General features: G+C 37.3%; 1 protein-coding gene across 3 annotated transcripts in view; it reads right to left on the reverse strand.

Annotated features, from left to right (window-relative positions):
* The window catches only part of elf1 (E74-like ETS transcription factor 1), a 41,249-nt gene extending 21,153 nt beyond the window's left edge, over nt 1-20,096 (reverse strand). The window contains exons 1-2 of one of the 3 annotated variants that reach the window (XM_079630063.1): nt 20,015-20,096; nt 19,737-19,863 (exon numbers count right to left, since the gene is read on the reverse strand). The gene's annotated coding sequence lies outside the window, so the exon portion shown is untranslated. Of the gene's footprint in view, nt 1-5,145; nt 5,191-10,778; nt 11,105-19,736; nt 19,864-20,014 lie in introns of those variants that run through there. The other 2 variants (XM_079630064.1, XM_079630062.1) reach the window with 2 other exon arrangements.
* Between the last annotated feature and the right edge of the window lie 1,812 nt (nt 20,097-21,908).

Consider the following 21,908-nt stretch of genomic DNA (forward strand, 5'->3'; position numbering starts at 1 on the left):
TCTTTTTCTACTATGTGGCAACAGGCCGCACACCACAGATAGGAAGACACGTCAGACTTGTGAAAACAGGACAGGAAATTGCCACAGGGGCTAAAAAAGACAAAAGTTATTGTTGTACCTTAAACTTTGAGGCCCAAAAGGTAAAAATTTTCCTACAACTGCTAGTATTTGCAAAATGGCATTGTTTGTGACATTGGAATTATATTAGGGATGTGCTGGTATTAAAATTCTAAATTTAAAATGTACTACATTAATAAAAAATCCAATATGAGCTGTACAAACACATCATTGATTGCATGTATTGTAACTATACAACGGTTACATTTTGACGTTCTGCTTGAAGAACCTTCCAGCATCTAATTGTTGGAATCTTTTGAACTGCATTCTGCGCTGTTTCCAGCGGCATAAGACATTTGAAAAACATTTCAGATATTTCAGTACAAAGACTAAATGTTTTGGCTTCTATGCAGGAGCAATTCAGAGCATGACAAGACTGGAGAAACTCAGGGCTTTCAGCCTGATATACTACCTTAAGACTCCTAAGCCAAGTGTTTGCACCTCCCTCTCACTCACAATCATCTGACTATGTTTAGAATCTGTAATCTATGACACACGTGTGACACTTGCATTGTTTTATTCTGCTTATGATTTAGTTTCTGCAAAAACATCTAGATTATCGATCTCACACTTGAGTAAAATGACATTCAACTAACTTCAAAATGCATTGAATTCAACGCCTGTTTGGTTCTACTATGCAACCGTTTGGGGACGTTCTAGCTCTCCTGGGGCAGTATTTAAAATGCTTTCGTCTATGGCGACATATGCACTGTTGTGAAATAGCGCCACCCCCGCCATCTTGACTCACCCATCCCCGATGTGTTTACACTCATACCAATACCAACATGTCACAGCATATGTCTGCACAAGGAGGGAAAAATGCACCCTGAATACAGCAGAAAAACATGTCTGCCTTGCACTTGCATGCTACAAAATAAAATTCTAGGAACCCTAAAGAGCCCGCGATGACACGGCTCGCATTCTACAGTTGATAGGACCACAGACATAACAGGGTTTTCGCTAGCTGTAAAGCAGTAAAATTCAAAGTTCACATTTTAGCTCACTGTCACTGAAAGAGAAACTAACTGTTTGAAGTTCCTTTCTGTATGCTTGAGGCCTTGTGAAAAAAAGCATGCATGAGAAACACAACTCTTGCCTGAAATCAGCTAAAAATCTGAAAGCTGAGGGTACAACGAAACTGATGCCGGCTGTTAAATGCAAAGAGCATTCCAAACAGGTCTGGACATAAACTTCATCAGATGTCCACATGGGCAAAACTGCACTTGTATGCGAAGTCTACTAACTGAATCATTGTTGTCATCCTCATTGTTCTAGACCTTCAAAATATTTTTAAATGTAATACGTGCATTTATACCTTCATCCAAATCGATCTTAAACAAATCTGGGTAATAGAATGTAGATATTTTAGTTGTCATTTTTTTGGACAGACAGACAGATAGAAATAAATCAAGTTCTAAATTCCCACCTAATAACTGTCGTCATTTTCCTGACTATACCAAGTAATTGGAGCAACTCATATCTGTCTTTGTATTTATCTAGTCCAGCAGACATTGATAAAACCATCATGCTCTAAAACTAAGTCATACACTCCTTGCTGCGAGGCTGGCACTCCTCGATTATAATGCATCATAAAATACTTTATAGCTGACACAATTGGCCCAAAATAACTGACATTCATGCCATTTATCATAAGTTATGTAAGGTTTGCCTTTGGCCCTGTAGAGCTGCAGGGGCCGTGTGCAATATGTGGTGCAGTTCTCTTCTAGTCACGTCATGCGGTCTTGACTATGACAATATGGAAGAGGAGGTGCAACATGAAAGGAGGTCACTTACATTTCCATAAAGTGATTACATATCAGTTAAATGGTATGAATCTGCAGACTAAGTTAAAAAAAAGTCCATCTTTCTTTATTCAGTAATAAGCACGCTAAGATAGGACTGGTACGGGGACCGACTCTTTAGTATGAAGTAAGAGCCGGAATATACTCAGGGGTGAAATTAAACGCATAATCTAACCAGCCACTTCATGTTTTATCTCCAAAATAGCACAGGTTTATTAAACTACAAAACATACTGTAAGCTCTTACCAACATGTTGTGGTATTGTCCATGAGTCCATTCACTCTGAATGTGGTGATATTATTCTGTGAAAGGCTGATAAGTCCACAGTACTGTGATATGTTTAGACAGCTTTCAGATTCATCCTGGTTAATAAAACCCCATGGGAAGGGTGTACAGGAAGACCTTTCTTTCTACCAACTAACTGCAGCCTAATTGCGTAATTATTCAATGATCACCCATGAACCAACTCTGCAGCTACTGTTGCAAAAGACACATTTTTTAGGTGCTGAACCAGAATAACATTAGGACATCTAGTATGTGTATCAATAAATTTCTTAATTACACAAGGCATATACTCCTGATACGATGTTTGAATGAGCTGATGTGAATGTTGGCCTGGACCATCACCTGTGTAACCTGCGGAGAAAAACAGCACAAAGCAAACACCACCGCAATAAAACACACTACTATAAAATAACGCTCCCCTTCCCCCATTCATCCATTTAAATCTCTCAATACAAGAGAGGACTGGAGTAAAGAAGAATAGCTGTAATGACTTTCAGAGATCAGTGATGGGAGAGAGATTACACGTTGCCATTTTGTTGTCGTTGTTTGTCGGTTCATGAGGAGGCGGTATCCAGATGCTGGTGGTAGGTTTTTATTCGGGTCAATATTTGAGAAGGAACGCTGGCCTTTGTAGAGGCATCGTTTGCACATGATAGCAACGAGATGAGAAAAGCCAACAACAATATGCGAGGCTGTAAACGAGGGAGCTTAAAAAGAAGTAGTTATCATCTCAAATCTACTTATACAGATAGTGACAATATCCTGAAGTGAGGCGAGAACTACAAAACAAACAAATGAGTGAAATACAGTTAGTAAAAACACAGCTATCCATCAAATCAGCAGAATCTGATAGTAAAAGTAAAGCATTTGGGCTCTCTGCAAGGTACCAATAACAAGGCACTAATTTGTGCGTATGCAATAGACAGAATATCTCTTGAGGATTGTGAACACTAAATGAGACTCACAATGAAAATGTAAACAAGGAGTGGCTGTTGCTAAGAAACCGACTGTGAGGTGACCTATAGCATGTTGAGTGATATGGCACAGATACAATGGGTAGAAATGAACCAACCAAGACATGATGATAATATAGTCATATTTTACCAAACTATAATTTAAAAGACTTCTGCCAGAGGCTGACATCTCATCCATTATTTTAAATATCACTCCAAATACGTTTGCAACACAAGACAGTAACCAACGAACATAGAGATGTTTTTTTTAAGCAATTAGGGTTAATATGTAGCCTGGGAAAACCCAGACCCTCTCAGTTGTAACTGAGTAAGGGTCTGGCAAAGCTCCATAGACAATTCATTTCCACAGGGGCGTCACCAACGGACGTCGGAAAGATCTAAAACCAATCAGAGCGATGAATGACATGACGTATGCAGAGCGACGGAGAAACATCTCGAGACTCTCAGCAATTCTCTGTTTGTGTTAACGAAAATGACCATTTTAAATCGCTTGAAACAGACGCGATAGCTGATTCGAACGAGTGATGCTGTGATGTTCCACGGCGGCATCCATGTCTGTAATGTACAAAATCTGCGTCACCGTCTCTGCTCTGTCGTCATCGTGTAAAACGTTTCTGATTGGTGCCGCGATTTCGGCGGATTGGAAATGGGTTTCAATGGGCTCTTTGCCAGACCCACTTGCAGAGCAAATCTAAATTTGCCGGAAGTGGTCTGGGTTTTCCCAGGCTAGTTAATATGTGGCCTGAACTGAAACCAACTGGTATCCTCATACCATAACAAATGGCAATATGGCAAAGATCCTTTCAATTCAAGTAATAAATATATAAATATATAGAGCTTTTCTGACCATTCAGAACTTAATTTATGTTATAGTTCTAAGTTTAAACACTGATAATGTACTTTCTCTAAAGGCACTATACTTGATGAATATGCAAAACCTTCTGAAAAAATCTGTACGATTCTGGATAAATTGAGAATCACGATTCTCCCACAAATCTGAACACATCTAAATAAAATAACATGTAAATTACTATAGGTTCTGACAACATATTAATTGCTGCAGTCTATTTCAAAATGAATATTTAAAAGAATTGGTTTGAATAAATGATTCAATGACTCACTCATTAAGACTTAATTTGTTTCATTACTGGATGAATCTCTGAACGAATAAACGAGATTGATTCAATGCCAAATACAAGTCGTCACCTTGTGGCGTAACAATGTAATCGATACAATCGTTATTTTAAGCGCCATGTTACTTTTAAAGGGGGATTTGGTCTAGTTTGATTGCTACCGTTAGACATCAGTGTTTATATCCGAACTAATGCGTTTCATTCCTACACATGACAACCTCTCTCTCTGGATCAGCGGCAGTGCAAACACAGATTTAAATGTTCCAGTATGATTTTGTCAAAGGTTTAAAGACACAGCCAAATCTTTGTAATTTAGGAATATAATAGCGTTGGTCTTTGAATCGAGATCGCAATCTTACAATTAATAATGCAGCTCTACTTTAGTTTAAAGTAATGCTGTAAACACAACTTTTTGGAGGTGAGGACGGTAAATAAGACCCGCCTCAGGTCTGTAGAGTTTCCATGGGTCTCCAGTGTTCTGGGATTTAAATTTTCCACGGCTAAAATGTGATACTGCAAACACCTTCAAACCACACTCCGCATTATTATCAACACATACGCATTATTTTAAGGGATTATTTTAGTTAGCTTACACAAAATATTTGATCACCCCCATAAGGTTGTGATGTTTGTGAGTAAACTTTCCTCTGGCTGATGTAATGTGTTTCTAGACTAACCGAGGGTACAGTGTTCTTAAACTGGACACATTTGGCCCTATTAAACATACAATTATACTGCACCACCAGCTTCCATAAACCCTTAACCAATACAATATCAATGTCATTAAAAGGGATAGTTCCCCCAAAAATGAAAATTGTGTCATCATTTACTCACCCTGACACCCTCAAGTATTTCCAAACCTCTATGATTTTCTTTCTTCTGTTGAACACAAAAAGAAGATATTTTAAAGAATGTTGGTAACCAGATAATACTATGGAAGTCAATCGCTAACGTCAACTGTTTGGTTTCCAAAATTCTATAAAATATCTTCTTTTGTGTTCAACAGAAGATAGAAACTCATACAGGTTTGGAACAACTTGAGGGTGAGTAAGTGATGACAAAATGTTCATTTTTGGATGAACTATACCTTTAAAGGTTATACAGGCTTAAAAGAACATCAAAATAGGCCGAAGAATAATAAACACAAACAGACATTTAGTTAGAATCTACTAAATAAAAAGATTATCCTTTAAATAAACTATAAATTGGAAGCTAAAATGCATAGCATAATCACCTAAAATGTAAAAAAATAAATAGCTTTACTTGAACATTTCCAACAGCCAACATTTTTATTTAGCCTCATTCACCAATGCTAAGATTTTGTACATGAAAGCCATAGTTCACATCAAAACCATACATCCTAATTTTAATACTCAGTAAAAAAAAAAGTCACATTAAACCATCAGAAACTAACACATTTTCATTAGCATGTCTTTTTAGGGCTGTGACTTGTGGTTTAATGTTCTGTTAAACACAACCGCCCACAACTTGTTCAAAGCCTGCGTGCGTTTCTCTAAAACGCTAGATACTCGCTTAGCTGCTCACCACACGTGTTGCTTTAGAGCTTGCGAAATGGACGCTTCTATTCACGACTTTCAAACTGTGAAGCTTTTTGTTTTCAGAGTCTTTGTGAGCCTGTAATGCATGTAATTGCATTTCAAGGCTGGTATCTGCCCTGAGCTGTTCCTATGAAAAGCAATGCATTGTCATGACGATAACCAGTCACATGTCTGTGTATTCAATGTTTACCAGGCAAACTAGATTATTAGACACAGGGGCTGCCCCTGCACTGTAGTTATAGAAGGTAACCACCACTAGTCCTCACCTGGTTCATTTCTTAAGTAGGCTACTTGTTAGCACCAGTCAGACACATTCATCTGTGTGCATCTAAAGCTCTAGATTAAAAAAGCTATTCAAACTCTATGTCTGGGCCGAAACATCCAAGAAACTGGAACGAAACACTAAACTGGTGTTTGCAGTAAACCTTTTTATTGCGCGGTGCAAATGGGAATATGTCATCCATGTTGCTTTGAGTCTAGAAATGGCACAATACTGACAGCATTCCTCCTAAATGAGAATGCCAGGTGGCCGACTGGACTCAAGAGTGGCAGAAGAGCAGGTTGCAAAGAGACAGAGGCCTTTATATCAAAAGAGGAACTTGCAACTGTTTTGACAAAAGATAGGCGCTCTGGAAAACAGTGTTTGCAATGCACTGTTTCATAAGACTGATTTCAATACAGCCTTTGAATGTGTGTTTTTTGAGTGGGTATGGTCGTTTGGTTATTTTTTAGCACTTTGTCATGAGAAGCTTGGCAATGTGATGTTTTTGTGACTAAGTTTGTGAATACACTCTAAGCAAAAAAAGACCAAGTAGTGTGGTTTAGATGGGAAGTGGTCTGACATCGAACATGTGATATCTAGCTAATCTCTGGTGAGATACAACAACGTTAATGTGGAAAATTATATTCAATTTCTGATGCTCGATGATATAAAAGCATAAAAAGACATGTTTGATTATCAAAAAACACAAACACATTTAGTCTTTCTAAAGTTGTGGCTGTGTGAAGCACAGCTTACACTGAAATTACTTTCAAACCAAGCAGTTTTCTGATGGTAAACAAGATGAATGCATTGTGGGTAAAATTTTCAACCTCACACAAAAGTCCCGGTAGCTTGGATTCCTATTGAAATAACTGAAAATTTGCAGATCAACAGAAAATGTGCTCACAACTTCACAAAATTTAAACCAAAACTGCAACACAGTTGATTCTCTTAGCAGCTACGTGGATCTGAAAGTTGACTTACAGAGGTTTCTGTAGAAATGCCTTCGTAACCAATTAATGTTCTTGTTCTTACCATTGAGGCATACTATTTGGTTGGATTTTTTTAACATAATTACTCAAAAGCAAAGAAAAACCTGGTATACCACTTGATAACCTATGCCCTGGGGAACAGGATGTAAATGAACGTTCTCAACTTTAGAACCAACATAAAGAGACATTCAGTGGGCAGTTTCAGTGGAACATCACCCACCAAAGAATGAGATAAAACCAAAACGGGTGTAGCAGGTGGGTGGGAGTCGTGAACTTCTTCAACAAAAGGGGCATTTCCCAGAAGAAATTGCGGGCCACTCTTCCTTATGATGCCAAGGACATGTGTTTATCTTGGTTAAACTGACTGACCATTTGTTTCTGCTTTCTTTCTTAAACCATGATGTAATGTATGTGTTGGACAAAATCACATTATCTCTTGTTGTTTGTATGGATTAAATATTAAATAATTGATTGGTCTACAATAAATGGTCTACAACATAATACGTTATTATGTAATTGTCTGTGATAGTAAATCTTCTACCAGTATATCTGGTACCTGAGAACTTAGGCATGCCAGTCTGAGCTTGTTTTAGGAATCAGAAAGTTTCGACACTGAGAATGTGTGTTGCTCAATGGAAATGGGGAGAGCAGTATGAAAATGTGATGCAAATCTCCACAAGCAGTCAACAACAAAGGAATGACTGCCTGGACTTTTTCAGCAGAACACTACTGCTTTCAGTAAAAATTCAAAGATATCCAACGGCGACACAATTGTTATCTAATATGGTGATCTAATTTAACTTTTCACTTATAAATAGTTTGGGTTGTTTCGCATACTGTTGTCATGGTCACATTAGATATAGGTAAAAATGTAGTCAGTTTCAACTTTTCTAAACATTTCTTAGAGTATTATGTCCATTTTCAATGACTGCACTAACTTTAAAAGCTAAGATAAATATATTTCTAAAGGCTTTATGCTCTATGACAGGAACACTTAAACATTGGAGGGGGGGGGGGGGGGACAGAGATGTCCTCAAAACCTCTAATTAGCTACCAAACTGGTTCCTCAATCTACAATTCCAAAAACTCAATCAAAGCTGGAGGAATGACAAAGCACATGACAAAGCACAATTTCGAAGAACTGAAATACTAACAAACCGTAGTCTCCAATATAAGCCTCAACAACAGCTCTCATACCATCCACACTAGGGCTGCACGATATATCAAAATATCGCAAACGTGCGTACATACCGCGATGTGCATGATTTTGAATACTCCAAAAGATTACAAAAAGTCCACGTTTTAGGTTGATGCAGAGAGTAAACTGGACACATGACTGTTACATACTTGTGAGATGCTTAATGTTATTAGGCGCAATAAGCGAAGTACTCACACGCACAGAAAGCAGCCTCTCTAAAGAACAGACTAAAAAACAACCTATGGCAACAGTGTAAAAGTAGCCAAATTCCACAGGAAAACCGTGAACTTACCAACACTGCTGCTTCCGTCTGTTTGCTTAATGTTAATCAAACAAAAAAGACATTAATTAAACATTAATTTGATTATTCAATTTCTGTTGTTAAATAAACCTAATGTAGGCCTACCTTAAAACCCCTGGTTTATACTAATATTAAAATAACACTTGCTTTGTATGCAATGCTTCTTTTCTCACAAAAATAATGTGAAACATGTATGTTGGTTATATCATTTTCAGATTTTAAATAAATTAAGCTGGATTCATTTTACACAAATAATGATCATATTGCATATTGAATATCGCATTATTTAACTAGTATCGCATTTTTCTTCAATATCTTCAATATCAAGACCTAATCCACGCCACCCAATCCTGTGACAGAAAGAGGACAAATATTCTTGCTCAGGCCCAACCCTCTTCTGTTCTCCAAGCTAGACCAGCTAGAGCAGTTTGGTCCACCCCTCCTGCTCAGCAGGACCTAATGATCCAATTACAGGCAGGGACTTGTTGACGCTGTTTTATGTGAGGAGCCAACCTGACACTACCGGCCTCGCTGCCAACTGTGACAGAAACTCAGAACCTGAAGAGAAGCCCCAAACAAAGCAATTCGCAGCAAAGGGGCCTGTGTTTGACTACTGGCCAACTCCAGGTGCCCTGGCTCATTTACAATACAAATCAGGGACAGCCGGGTGGGGGGCATAATAGTTTCAGTGGTGCTGGTATCTCCCGCCTAACAGGGGGTCTGACAAGATAACAGAGCCATTAAAGTAAAATCTGATATTGCCCTGAACACCTGAGGTCATATGACATAGGGTGTGTTGGACGGGGGAAAATTCCCTAGAAGTCCACATTTTCTGACCTCCACCAAACTGCTTTCATATGTGAATCTGACTGAAGTGAATCAAATGTAATTGTATTGTAATATTTGACATTAACAATACTGCATATAAGAAGCTCAATATGATATTACTTAAATATCTATAAAATACCTCAAAAATGTGATTAGGAATATTACCGAAATATAAATTTAAGGTACAAGCAATGACATTAGTCTAAAGCTGCTGCCCATGTGACTGTCTGTAACTTAATTTGCTAAAAACTCTTTCAACATCACTCTTGGCCACATGCTTGAATATAATCGTGTCAAAAAAATTACTGTTTTCTCTAGCAGACTGATTACCCTGCTACTTACAAGCTAGTCTCAGCACATACCGTGGAGATGATGACACAAGTTACTATAGTAAGTATGGTGTCAGGCATAATTACACGTGGTGAACTCAGGAGAAATGACGTTCTGTGAGGGTTATATCTCATAAAAAGAAAAAGAGCAAAAAAGAGGTGCTCGGGTACACTGACTAGATTTGTTTGTCACTCTCCTCTCTCCTGAGTTACTGTGGTTTCTTAGCACAACAGGATGAGCAACATTCAGACCAGGTTTCACGGCAATGATGAGGCCTGATAAGCCAGTCTAAAATCAAACTGAAATCTACAAGCCCACGTAATGGAATCAATGACACACAACAACAGCAAAACCATCACTTACGTTAACAAAAGGTACATTGGCGAACTGTGCAAAGTTGGCAACTTTGTAAGCATATAGCTAAAACAGGCAAAGATGTACGGTAATTGAAAAGTTTATTTTGACACTGCAACCCACTCTAACCGTCGTATGGGCTTGGTCAACAGGCTTACAAAACACCATTGCCTACCTCACTCTCGGTACCCATATAAGGCAATGATACTTTGCAAAACATGTGACTATAAACTTGTAAATACCGCACACTATATCATAAATACATTTCGTTAGATTTGTACAACTGCAAAATGGTCATGTAGGGAAACCGGTACCAAACACACGTTTTTACACACGTCTGCAGCAATTTATAATAAAACTGTCACAATCATTCGACCAATAGTTTATTATTAAATGTAGACTAAACGCACAGATTATTGATTTCTTAGCTCCATCGTAATAAATATAAAAACTGTGTTTAAATGTTGACCTAAAATCAGAAAATGTAATTTCATAACAAACACAATATATATTGCATATACAGGTACATGGAAAAAAGATGAACAACGCTTACAAAGTGAAGAATGCGGACAACAGATACTTGGCGCTAACAGATATACAACAGCATAATATTACGTCATAAAGATATAAAATGGTCACTAACCTTATACATTCAGGGGTTTCATGTCAAACTCCATGGTTATGGAGTTAAACATACATGAAAATGTTGGAGAAAAAAACAAATAAAAAATGTATTATATTAAAAAAAGAGACCGATTACGTTGACAGAAGTAAAAAAAAAATAATCCAAGGGTGTGTCTAAAGCGAATCGAATGGCATGTTCAAGGTGTTGAACACTGACCTGCCCTCTGCCTCTCCCACTCACTTCAGTGGTAGAGAGAACGAAAATGAGAACATTGTAGGGGAGGGCAATGGTTGCGCGTTGAAATCTTTAAAAAAGAGAAGTACTGCAAAGCAAAGCTCTCTCTCACTGTGACTCATCCCCCTGAGTAACTAACCACTGACAGACAGGCTGTAAAACAGAACTTCCGCTTGGAACCAATCAGATGCAAGGGCAGACCTAATATGCAAATGACTTCAGGTGAGCTCAGGCTGTGGTTTGGATTGGATGGGGAGGGCAGTGGGGGAGGGGGAACGTGGACAAAGTAACAACCAGACTACACCTTGAGCTATGCGAGACGGGTAACACAAGACTGGGTAAGAGTGTAAAGGTTTTCATCAACTCGACGTAGACGTGGCAGGAGTAAAGCAGGCACGGGGATTTCTACCCAGATGAAATGCCTTTTAAAATTAGATGTTTCAAGGAGAGCGAAAGCCAAAATGTATATCAACTGACTAGATCTCTCTGTAGTTCTTGTTTTGAGTGCTGCCAGAGCTTTTATTTGAGAAGGTGAAATGGGAGTGGCCCTGCAGGTCATATGACACCTCATAAAGCAGGCTTTATGTTTGATATGAGGCATGAAAGAAGCCATCCATTATAAAACTGGAAGAGCCGCCCCACCAGGTTTTGCCGTTGAAAAGAACAGCCAAAAGAAACACTTTCAATTCATCGGAGGCCCAACCACTGGTTTCTACGTCAGTACGTTCTTCCAATCAGAGGGAAAGTACAGAATTGTGATTCTGCTGCTTGCTTCAGCTATATTCCAATATTTCAACATTAGAGGGATAGTTCACCCCAAAATGCAAATTCTGTCATCATTTACTCACCCTCAATGTTGTTCCAACTGTTTTTGAACTGTATTTGCCCACATTAAAACTCAATGGGGTCCAAAACAGCATTGGATTGGAATAAATAAAAGTTAGACATTTTTAAAAATATGTCAAACTTTTAAAAATAAGTCTTACAGATTTGGGACGACATGAGGGTGAATCATCTGTGCCAAACACCCTATAGAATTTACCAATATATCATATTCATGTCAATCTGCCCATTCTGCCATTAGGTTTCTTCACTCTATCTTTGTGCAAATGCAGTCATAGCCTTTGTCGAGCATTTTTATCTGAGACAATCCAGCTGACAAACAGGAAGCCAGGGTCTGTGGCATGGCATGGCTCAGTGAAAAGCGCTGAAACGCTGTGGGTTTTTGTCAACGCACCATTTAGACGAGTAGGTAAATGACACAGTGAATGCAAAGAGACAAATAGTAATTTAATTGACACTTTGCCAACTACATCAGCGGTTAAGTTAGGGCTTACCGCCAACTACTTGTCTCTTTCTGAGAAAATCGTAACTGTACCAATGAACTAACTCTTGGGGAGTAACATAAAAAAGCAGTCAGGCCTCTTGGGTAACCTTCAGTCTCATGGGTGTGTTGTAAACTTGCTTAAGAAATGAAGCTAGTACATTATATATTGCATACACTCTGTCCATTAGAGATAATAGAGGATTACAAGGAAACAAAAAAAAAGGTAAGAAAAGGGAGAAAAATAAATACCATGGCTTAGATTGCTGGGTGGCCTATTATGTTCAATTCAGTATCAAGCATGTGATGGAAAATCTGTAAACACGTGGCGAGCACCTGTCCCTCTGTGCCAACAATGATATATAAACCGTCTGTGACATCAAGCGGGACACATCAAACAAGTCCAACAGGCTACACATCACTGCAATAAACGCACAAACAGATGACATTTGCATATAATATTAGTGTTTTGATAAAAATGGCAAGAGTAAAATTGTCTATTAAAATATTTCTTATAAAAAACAATTATCTCATCTCAGTATCAGCAGTCCAATCCAGTATTACGGTCATTATCTACTAATTAAATGTATATGTTCAAGCCATAGATTAATAATATAATAATATTTATAGATTAATCAAATCGAACATACAAAGTTGTGTTTATATATAATATATGTGACCCTGGACCACAAAAACAGTCATAAGGATACATTTTTTAAAATTGAGATTTATACATCATCACAGCTTTCCATTGATGCAAAGTTTGTTAGGATAGGACAATATTTGGCCGAGATACAAGAATTTGAAAATCTGAGGGTGCAAAAAAATCTAAATATTGAGAAAATCGCCTTTAAAGTTGTCCATTTTTGTTCGCGAATTTGCTGCATCCAATCTAAATATTTTATATATATATATATATATATATATATATATATATATTTACGGTAGGAAATTTACAAAATAATTTAATGGAACATGATCTTTACTTATCCTAATGATTTTTGGCATAAAAGAAAAATTTATAATTTTGACCCATACAATGTATTGTGGGCTATTGCCAGAAATATGCCGTGCTACTTATGACTGGTTTTGTGGTCCAGGGTCACATATGTGTATATATATATATATATATATATATATACACACATATTATATAAACAAACAGACGCGATTAATCGCAATTTATCGATTTGACAGCACTAAATATAATATAATAATAGGCTAATATAATATAATATAATATAATATAATATAATATAATATAATATAATATAATAAGTTTTATTTGTGTACAAAAAATACCTTGGATTGATTACGCAGTGCAAGTAATTTACTTCAAACCACATTACAAGTAAATAGCAAAAGAATGAAGAAATGAATAGAAATGAATGAAGAAGAAAAAAAACGTCTGTGCTCTACAGAAAGTGTTGGGAGAATTCAATTGCCCTCAGCAACCAGACCATGATCACATGCCTCTGCTGACAAAGTTCAAAGACACACCTTTCCTATACAGCCTAAAAATAAAAACCGGCCCACTCGCCTTTACTAGCACTGCATGACTGAATCCAAGCTAAACACAGCCGAGCCACAAGAAGGCCTCATTTTCTGCTGTGTGCCTGTTTTAAAACGTACATGACACACTTTGGTTTTGGCCCATATCCGGAGTGGATCTTTTTTTCTTTATTTTCTGTTACCTCCTATAAATTTACTTCAGATTAATTGCTGACATAAAACGTAAAACTGTGGCTTGAGTACTCTCAGGAATCCTGTACACTCATTATAAAGTTAATTTACTCTAACCAACTGACACGTTTTGTCTTGATATAAAACCTTTGCCGTTAGCAAGGAGAACATCAAGTAAATTGTAAATGTCTCATTTTCAGTGATACAACAGAACTCCATTGTGCCCCTTATAATATTACTTACATCACTGTAAGATGTAAAACAGTGGCATAAGAGGACATGCAGGTCCAAAAATAGGCATAGCCCTGAGATAATCGACAAAGACAAAGCACTTCTCAGGGCTGGTCGTCTTGTTTGCGAGAAACTGAGGTCAGGTGGTGACTGCTTCAAGAGGCTTTGTGCACAAAGAAAAGCCCTCCCTCCGTACCATCCTGGTTAAGAGCAGTCCTCAAAGGACCAAGGGGCAAGAGAAAAGGGCAGTGGAGCATTGTAATTAAATCCAGACAGAAGGAACATTAAGTCATTCCATGAGGAAGATGCTGAAGTCTTGTAACAACTATGGTTTTAAATATGCCTGTACTATGAGCATGAATAACAAGTTTTTGCCGGGAAATTAGCCTTACCTACAATTTTCACTACAAACATGCCCTTCTACAGTCCTTGGTGACCAGAATTCAGTTCATAGCGTGCTTACTTCCAGAATAAAGGTTAATTGAATGCCACACCACAGTGCACATGATTCCAAGGCAGAAGCCTTTGTAAATATGATTGTGGACCAAAAGATTACATCTGTTCAACCTTGAGTAATCCTGTCAGCTAAGAATGACAAGAAATGTGGAATTATGAATAGATACAACATTTCATGACTTCAGAAAGAAATGAGGGGATGTGAAGTGGGATAGGGGGAGTTTCAGAGGAAATTCCGTTACTGCACTAAGATGCTGAGTCATTCCTTCCATGATACAGTGTCCGTGACTCTAACAGGTAAATAAAGATACTCCCATTGAAGAAGAAGAAAGAACCCTCCAGCAATTACCGGTACTAGTTTTATACATTAACCCTCAGCTCCACAGACTCAAGATTTGTTATCAATGTAATTTAGCAAATTTCTAACTACTGGTTAGGTAATACAGGAAACATAATAGGGCGGAAAGCAAGATTACCGTCGTTTAAATAAAAACAATTGTTTTTAGAATGTTTAGTATTAGAACAATTTATATTTCTGAACAGTAAGAACAATTTGAAAATTCTAAATTAAAATTATGTCATTTATTTACTCACATTCAAGTTTTTTTCATCTGTGGAATACACATTTTAAGAATGTCAGAAAAGCTATTTTTATATGTGCACACACATGCAAGCAACATTTGCTATGGCTGTTTATTTAAAATATTTATTTTTGTGTACAACAGGAACATATTTTTGAACTGTCCCTTTAAAATGTATTTTGAAATCTGGATGGGTTGTTTGTGCTGGATACAGTTAACAAGATGACTACAATCAGGTATGCGAAAGGAAAATATAAGTTTACACCATTAATGGTGTAACAACGCCATCAAGACATCAATGTCTTCTGCGTTATCTCTTTATGATATGAGAGAAATATTATTTGGTCTGCAGAAGAAAGTTTCTACCTCTTGCCAGATAGTATACGATCCTCACAAAACCTCAACCAATTAAACATTACACAAAGAGCAAGGCCAACATTCCACACAGTTCAAATCACACATCTGTGGATGGAAAGTATTGACCAGAGCAAAGAGGGGTGAAAAAAACAACCTGACAACACAGAGACACTTGACACTCTTTAAAATAAACTAATTCGTTATCAGTCTAACTCGTCATTTACCTCAGACTGTGCCTTTTACTCGCATTATAGTGAAATACAACAAAAGCTGAGCCGCTAATGATGGTTTTAGAGCTGAAATGTTTTCTTTTGTTGAGGACCAGACACTGGAAAGCATTATGTTAGATGAATACCTAATGTCTCAATCTATTTAAATGATTAAAATCCAAGCCTGAGGGATGAAAACAATTGTTCTGAAATTGCCTTTTGAAATATAATCAAAATAAATAATTAAATAGGCACAGTATTTTTCAAAAATGTTTTTACTTTGATTGCTTTATTCTTTCCCCGTCCAGCGAGACAGTCGCTGAATGGACCTTTTACTGGACGTCTGGAATCGCGCTGCCAATGATGAGCAGTACTAACAGGCTCCCATTTAACGTGCCGTGATACTTCACACATTAGACAGTTTTTACTCTCAATTGTAAATCAGCTGGAAGAATTAGTCACATCTGCCACTTTAATGGACCATCTAAATCTCAACATTTACACAACATCTGACCTACGTCACTGCTTTCACACATTGACTGTTAATGAAAAACAAATGTTATAATGTAATTTGAGGTCTAATGAAATAAATACGTTTTTTGGATCTGAAAACATGATTGTAACTTCATTGATAGATAATAGGTCACTTATTAAAGATAATTGGAATTTTACAAAACTATATTTATATAAAAAATTCAGTCAATGTAATAAACTGTCACTGGAGAGCAAATCCAGCTCTTACCGACATCAGCCATCAGCAATAAGATGTGCCTGGCTAAAAAATACCCAAGCTTTCCATATTTGTCTTTCCTTAGTCAAAACAAAGGCAGCCGTCCTTGTATCTCTATGCTTAATGAGACTCCCACATATTTGGCTACTGCCATCTGTACAGCAAGGTTACAGCAGCATGATTTTACTCTAACCTAAATATATCATTATATTAATCTAATGTAAAAGAAAACAGAGGACAAGATTTCTTTCTAAATTACAATTATGCTAATTTGGTAAGGAGATGCATCAGGCGTCAAACCAAGATGACTTGATGTCATCCTCTTGAGTTCCTAAGAACTATTTCTCGACAGTAATTTATATAAGACACAATACAAAAAGTCCCTAACTTCTCTATTCCATATTTATTTTTTGTAATAAAAATGCTAAGACATGAATAATTAACAAAGTGAAGGAAAGCAACGACTTGGGGTATTCATTGAACTGTCTTAGTCTGTAATATTACAAACAGTGAAACTAATGATGACTAATAAGAAAATCCTGATTAGTGTCTATTTATTTCAAATAATGTGTCATCAGGGCAATTTTTTTTAGCAATGTATATTTATACTTGCTAGAAATATTTATATTTTAAAACAAATAGGTTTTATATGGGGTTATATTAATAAGTTTACAAACTTTTTATCAATATTTATTTTCTTGCAGTAGAAAATGACACGGATATAATGTAACACCACAATTGCATTAACTCAGTTTTCAACACATTTTCACTGATGATTGTCAAAAATAATTTGTGCATTTTCAACAAAAAATGTTGTTGCTTGCCAAATGTAGCAAACTTGATAACATTATCTTTGCAGGAATTTGCAACAACAATGGTGAATGCATCACAGAAAACCAAACCTTTGCAAGTAATAAAAACAGATGTCCAGAATCAACCAATCGGTTTCAGTGGCCCAAAAAGCCAAGTGACAGTTCTATCAATTGATCTTGGCCTGGGTCATCAATAGTGTTGTTGAGCTCAATATATGAACACCACCACCTTGTGGAAGCCTATAGACTTTACATTTCGCCCACCCACTCTACAGAGACTTAACATTTGTTCTGTTCTTGTCATTGTTCTAGAACTAAAATATTAGTCACAGTTTTGAGAAATTGCTCAATAGTCAATGTCAATAAATGTTTGCACATGCTGTGTGTTTGGTGAAGTCTTTCCCGCAGAAAAACGAGGTGTCATATTATGCACATTGTCCTAGCACACTCTCCAGACATCTTTGCTGATGCTTGTGGTCTGTCTGCAGAGAGACGGCTCATGTTGCAGCAAGCTCTCAGCTGATGATGCCCTGGTGATGCAGTTCCTGGATGCAGAGTAAAGACTGATGTCTTCAAATGTGGAGACAAATCAATAGCCAGCCCATTAAGTCATATCTCATGTGATTGTCTTTCTATACCATCAGACCAAGAGCAGAGTGGAACGAGTTAGGTCAATCTGCCCTTTTTAACTTTCCTTGACTTGGCTGCATATTCCAAGGTGGGCAGATGGGAGTCACCGTCATGGCCACATATTCCAGCACTGGGGATGTTCCCTACATAGAGGCTTCCCACATACCTCTCATTGTCATTCTGGGTTATCTCAGCCACGTGCCTCATCTGCTAAAAGAAACAGTAAGAGCATCTGAAAGCCCCTTTTGTGCCTTCTGGCTCTCCAGTTCAAAGGCACAATAGGGTCATTGGGCATGAGTTCTGAGACACAAAGTCATAAGGAGAAAACGGGACTGTATTTCTAAAAGAAAAGAGTCAAGACAGCACCAACTGGGGTATATTTAGAGCCTCTCATTGAGGATAATTAGTTTCAGAAGACTGGAATTTCCAGCTATCTAAAGGCCTCTAGGGTGTGTGAGGGCTGGGGAGGGGGGATGTTGTAATGGGAGGGGGTATCAGAACCAGCTGATAGCATTTCTGGATCAACCGAGCTGACTAATATCACATACTCCCAAAGCAGGAGAAAACAAGCACTCCCTGACCTCAGCACCACCCAATGGCCAGAATGCTGAGAACACTACAGCCAAAGAGATTCTTCAAAATGCATGTCTCACAGGGGAGCTTTGTATCCCAAAAAATGTAAACATCTGGCAAACATTTAGATAGATAGACAATGGGTGAGACATCAAGCCACAGATCAAGAAAACAAATGAGGGAAAGACTACTTTGTGGCAAATGAGTATGGGAGTCTCATCTGCACCAGCAGATGGATTTCATACTCTGTTACAATATGAAATTACACTCGAATTGCTACATATTGTAAGAAGCTAAGATGGAAAAAGCACTAGGATTTGAGGTTCAAGGCACTTTAACCCTTTTTTTAATACATAAATTAAACTAACATCAAAGACATATATATGTAAATAATTCACTATGTGACAAGGCAATAGGGAATCTTCTAAAATATGATTTACATAACAAGCTCATTATAGGTTATATTGAATAAATAACACTTTTGCCCACACATCAAGGGCATTTTATTCACTCTGTGGCATTTTTGCCCTAAGCCTTGGTTAATTTCTGATCCGGTCACAAGTAGAGATAATGACACAAAGACAAACCAGTTTTAAATATAAACATCCACAAATGAGTGCTGGTCTGGATGAAAACACAGATGCACCACAAGCCCAAGCACCAGGACTGGAAAACTGATTGTTCACACTCATGTGAAGCCCTTACTGTGTCTTGACCAGCAATGTCAGCCTGAGACAAGAGATTCTCACACTGAACCAGTCATTATGGTCACATGTCTGTAATCATGCTGGAACAACTCAGTGCACAGTTATGGGAGAGGGGTACAACAGAGCAGTAGGTCAAGCTATCGGGGCTATTCAGATCAGAACGGTCATATAAGATCAGAATGATGACATGTTGGTTTAGTAGAATGTCAGCCAATCCAAGTGGCTTCCCCTAACCTGAATGAAATAAACAATGCGTGTACATTCAAATACATTGTGCAGTCACTGTTACAATAGGAAGAACTTCTAAAAGACATCCTACATCTGAAACCCACCTATATGCTTTGAGAAATAACTTTAAAAAGTGAATAACAACTATAATATCTTAAGTAAAAGCTTTTGCAATTACATGAACAAGTTAGAGAGATGGTACACACTTTAAAAACACTTACCTTCATCTTAATGTGCCATCATTTACATGTTTCAAGGTTAAGTAAAAGATAGAAACACTTCGATCATTTCAGTGAAACAATCCCTGAGCAATCTGTCATCATCCGAATCCTTCTCCCCGATGCAGTCCTGTTAAATAGAAGTGACTTTATCCTCTTTGGCAAAGACAGAATCTTCTAAAAGCGCATTGTTTTTGAAGCTCTGAGCGAGTTTCGTCGCTTTCTTTTGCTTAACATAAGGTTACACTGTTTTCAATGCGTGGGGAATTCCTTGCGCTCACATTTTCCCTCGAAAGCAATTGGTCCAGCGTTCCGCATCTACACTGCAAGCGAGCGACGCGTCAAACGAAAACGCTCCCATGTAATCACGAAGTGACGCGTCTTTCAGGGTTGCAGATGGGATGGGTGACGTCGCCACCTTGTCGACCAATCAAAATTTTGTTTGTGTGAGCAGTGTTTACAGTTTTGCTCATTTTCATTGGGCTTTGGGACGGCATAGATAACAAATGAGAGACATCTCCAGTTGTTCCTTCAGTTAACATTTTAACAGCACCTTGCATTAAGTAATTTAATCCAGAGTAACATTGCACATATAATATCGGATATAGGCTATAGGCTACAAATTATTTGGGTTAAAGTGATAATGGCGGTAAAAAATATTGTCTTGTTATGAGGCGATCTTTCTATGTTGGCTGAATAGTGTCCTTGTCCCGCAGGTGTTAATTTGCGTTAATTTGTTATATCGAACAAATTGAGACAGTTCCTTAAAACACTGCGCGTTAATTTGTGATGTCAAAAATTGCAGATGACCCCTAAGGACACAGTCTGCCCCGCCCATTATCGGAATAGCCTGTTTGGGGAATTCAAGGGTATTAGTGTTGTTTGTGGTCAGGGGATTTACTTATTTAAACTTAATTTGATATATTGTGCTCAGACAGACTTTCAAAGGCAAAAAAAGAAGAAGAACCTTTGGTTACACCTCCCTGGAATCGGTATATCCCATTTCATTTTCAACATTTCCAAAGACAAACTACTTCTCATTTACTAGCACTGTCTGACTTCATATGTTTGGACCATAATACATTAACCTACATTAACCACTTCATCTCTCCCTTTTACCTATTCTCTTCATTAATTTCTTTGGGATTTTACAGAATGAGTCAGAATAATTCCACATCTTTTAGGAAGTAATGTTTAATGTTCAGGAAGTAATGTTCCCTTGCATTTTAGTAAAACATAATGGTTACACTTTATTTGAAGGTGTCATTGTCACAGTGTAATTATATATTTAAGTACTGAGTAATATTAAGCAACTACATGTAGTACTTAGTTACAATATATTTAGGGTATGATTAGGAGTTGGTTGAGGGTTAGTTGCATGTAATTCCATGTATGTATAATTTATGGTAAGTAGGCTACGTGTTACAAGGACACTGTAAATTAAAGTGTTACCAAAATAATATATGAATAAATCTAGATTTAGACTTACTCAATTACCTTTTCCTAAATATTTTGTTGTTGTTATTTTAAACACAATTTACTGACCCTTATTTTTTTAACACTTGCACAGAATACACTTTGTAGATAGTAATAGGCTTACATTGTTATTGTTAATAAAAAAATAAAAAACAAAAAATTTTAAATAAAAAATAACAAATGTATCAGTGCAGTAAAAAACATATATAGTGGTATATCTGTATCCACTCTTAATGATACAAAAACACGTAACACACATTAGTGACTAAAGTTTAAAAAAAAAAGTTAAATAAGGTAACAGCCATTTTTAAAATAAAGAATTAGTTTGTAATGCATTAAACTTATTCTTGAACGCCACCAAGGAGTTAGCTGGTTGGTTTTTGTTTAATTATCTAGCATTCAGCTAATAATTTCTCTAAATTTACACGTAATCTAAAATGGTACTTCCCATACCGGGAGTCGAACCCGGGCCGCCTGGGTGAAAACCAGGAATCCTAACCGCTAGACCATATGGGACGATGAATGCAGTGCTGGTTTTTATCAATTCATTCATGTGACTCGAAACTCAGTATTTCTTTGTGTTGTATATAATAACTAAATTCTTATTACACTATAAAAGTTCACCGAAAACATTCCATGTCAACACATTTTCTAGAAATTTTGTAAATAGACTTAAGCGGCCATGTTCTAGTGTAAGCC

The sequence above is a fragment of the Phoxinus phoxinus genome (assembly GCF_949152265.1).
Source record: "Phoxinus phoxinus genome assembly, chromosome: 12".
NCBI lineage: Eukaryota > Metazoa > Chordata > Actinopteri > Cypriniformes > Leuciscidae > Phoxinus > Phoxinus phoxinus.